The following is a 3,805-nucleotide window of genomic DNA, read 5'->3' as shown; positions in this document are numbered from 1 at the left end:
CAGAATCCTTAAATCAAGTAATTAGCCAATTTTTTTGTAAAATTAAATCCAAATATAACATAATCAATTAGGTACCAAAGTTAATTAATAGAAAGAAACACAAGAAAGGGGACAGTTTGTAGAACACCATTATGAACTCATGCTTGAATAAGATTTTGCTACCATTACTTTTATAAACTAAACATACAAAAGCAAACATTCAAATCAGCAAAACTCAAGCTAAAACGGGAATTTGTTAGCTAAAACGAGATGATAATTGAAAAAGGGAGCAGACCTGGACGGATCTGTATAGATCCGTCATCTGTATAGATCCGTCTTTAACAAACTTTTAATTTCGCCGGAGTTCTGCTTTGCTCACTGCTGCTGCTGTTGGTGTTCACGCCGCTGCTTTGCCGGAGCTCTTCGCTGGTCGCAGCTGCTACTGGTTTCACGTTCTCGCTGGTGGCTCGCGTCGTTGGAGTTGCTTGTTGTTTCGTCGGTAGCTGGCTGCTGCTTTCTCGCCGAACTGCTGGCTTCACCGGCCGGAGAGAAGATAGAACAAAGAGGGAGAGATGGAGAAGAGGAGAGAGGAGAGGGGAGGGGCGTCGACTGGTGGTCCTCCGCCTTCTGCTTCTCGCCGGAACGAGGAAAAATGGAGAGGAGAGGGCTGCAGCGCTTTGGAGATGGGAGGAAGAATGAGAGTGAAAAAATAGGGTTGAGTTCTTTTTAGATTAAAATAGGAAAGAGTTAGGAGAAACGATCTCGTCCGTTGATTTAATAAGAGATGAAAGGCTAGGATTCGATTTAGAATTTAATTTAAGGATGGACGGATGAGATGAGAGTTGGAATGGGTTTAGAATGGCCAAAATTGCAATAAAATTGATTAGAATTGAGACGGAAGAATGGCTATAATTGAAATACAATTGGAATTGAATAGGCTGGAATTGAAATGGATTAGAATCGAATAGGCTACAAATTAAATATTTTAGAGGAATTTTAAGGAGATGCTATCCAATTAAAATACTACATAAATTAAAATAATTTTATGTAATTAAACTCACTTAAATTTTAAACTATTTGAGCAAAATAATTATTTCGAGTTCAACTATTGATAAATATAATAATTTAATAATAATGAAAATAATTTAATAATAATTACAATATTGTTTTTTTATGAGTCATGTATACTAAATATATAATTTTTAGACACAATCGATTAAAATGTTACACTCAAAATATTTTTAAAAAGATACATAGTTAACCGAATAGCACTTTTGAAGGTTGGTTAAAATTAGGTGTCAACATCTACGTATGTAATTCTTGTCTGTATTTAAATGTATTTCTAGACTGTGCTAAAAACACCAAAAGGAATATTAATAAAAGTAACAAATAAAATGAGTATTAAAAAATGTAACAAATAAAATGAATGACATGTAAAATGCAATTTTTTAAAATAATGATTTAATTAAATTGAACATATTCAACCGATTGTGACAAAAGTAATGTAATCAAAATTAACTAATAAAAATTCTAAAATTTTGAGAAATAAAGATAAGGACTGATAAACTTATTTAAAATTATAAAAAATGTATTTTGAACTATTGAATAAATAAAACTTAAAAGGTATGAATTTTGAAAATGTTAGGCCAAAATTGGATGTCAACAATAAAAATAAAAATTAAAAAAAATAATTTTATAAATTACGAATGTTAAAGTATATAATTATGTAGATAAAATTAAAGATAAATTCAAACATGTTATAAGAGAAATAGATTTTAAAATACATATTTAATCAAATAGCAATTCGGAAAGAGTTATAGGTCAGTCAAAATTGGGTGACAACAATCACAATAATTAAAAATTAAAAGACTTATAAAAGATTAAATTAATTATAAGATTTTTATCAGTATCCCATAAATTGAACAATGGAAATAATATATACTTTTTAAAAATTATGTAAAAAGTATTATAAATCTCACTAATTAACAACTTAAAATATCTAAACATCATATTAAATTTAATTGACTTTCTAGATTTTATCAATGTCATATAAATTGAGACAAAAAAAATAACAGATATTGGGCCCGTGATAGCACATACAGCTATATCAAGTGCTCAAGCAGACAACATGTCAACATGCCTGCTTAAGCACTTTGAAGGTATTTCTTTATTATTTTTTTCATGGTTCTTCCATTTTAATTTATTTGTCTTTTTTTTTAGTTTTTTATACATTTAAAAATTGCATAAAAAATATTATAAATCAGGATAATTAAAATATTTTTTTTTAAAAGTCATTATTATATGTTGTTAATTATTACGATTTAGTTTATGTTAAGCGATAAATGCAAATATATAAATTATTAAAAATGTATTTTTAATTATTGGAAATTTCTTTACTCTATTTGTCCCAACTTATGTGGAATGGATAGAATTTGGAAAGTCAAATCCAATTTTTATTTTTACCCTGAGTCTTTTATTTAATTTTTATAATTATTTTAAATTATAAATTATTGTGATTTATAATACTTTTTTACGTAATTTTGAAATATATAAATTACTAGAAATTCATTTTAATACTTTCATAGTCAAATGAAAAAAATGACCTTCAATTTAATTGAAATTCCACAAAGCACACATGTCGACCATGACATGTGTCCTCATAGAGTCTTACATACTACTAGTGGCAAAACACCGTGCTTAGTTTGCATGGACCCAATATTTATTTATGAAGTTATTCTTCAATTTTAAGCATTTTAATTATATAATTTTAGATTTTTTAAAATCTAAATAAGATATATATATATATATATATATATATATATATATAGTATAACATTTGTAAATTTTAAGTGGTGTTGATTAAATTAATTTAAAACTTTTAATCTAAAATAAGTTATTTATATTTGTGTGGTAGTAAATCTTTTCTAAATAAGATCTATAAATGTAATTTTATGTAGTAAATGATCTCATTAAGGGTAAAACAAATACATACAAATATTATCAATATTGTAATAGTGTTAATTTAAAAATTTTGGTGTGAGGCCAAGAATCTGAAATAACTCCTAATTTGGTGAGAGTTATTAGGAAATACTCCCTCCGTTCCTTTTTACTTGTCAATTTTTTACTTGACATGCCTATTAAGAAAAACAATGATTGATATAGTAAATTTATCATTTTACCCCTTTTAATTGATAGAATCTTAAACATATTTACTCAATAAATTTTCCAAAGACATTAACTCAATGTTATAAATTGAGGATATAATAGGGAGAAATTTTATATTTAACTATGAAATTACTATACTTTATTTGTCACATGTAATCATAAAAAAGCGTAATCAAAGATTATTATATTTAGCTATGAAATTTTTTTCGTCACAAATAGTTAAATTGTTTAGCAATAAATTTTAAATCGTCGTTATTTAAACATTGCATATTTGATGACAAAACTATGTTGTCACTACATCGCACATTGATTATAGACAATAAAACTATCATCACTGATTGCTTATAGTATTAGTGACAAAAACTTAGGTCACAATTAAATATAAAAAATTGTGGCTAAAGCTTACAATATTTAATGACGAACTCTAATTTGTCTCTATTTCAACAAAAATAATTTGTGACAACACTTTTTTGTGTCCAAAATTGTAACTAATTTTAAGACAAATAATAATTTGTCACAAATTGGATACATTTTTAGTGACAAAATAATGTGTCACTGCTAAATTAAAATTTGTCGCTAATGGTATTTAATAAATGGCGCCAAATTATATTTTGGTGGGAAATTCTATTGGACAAAATTTTGCTACGAAATTTTATGTTTC

This window comes from Solanum stenotomum, chromosome 4, assembly GCF_019186545.1.
Source record: "Solanum stenotomum isolate F172 chromosome 4, ASM1918654v1, whole genome shotgun sequence".
Classification (NCBI taxonomy): Eukaryota; Viridiplantae; Streptophyta; class Magnoliopsida; order Solanales; family Solanaceae; genus Solanum; species Solanum stenotomum.
Note: the sequence above shows the minus strand (reverse complement) of the source record.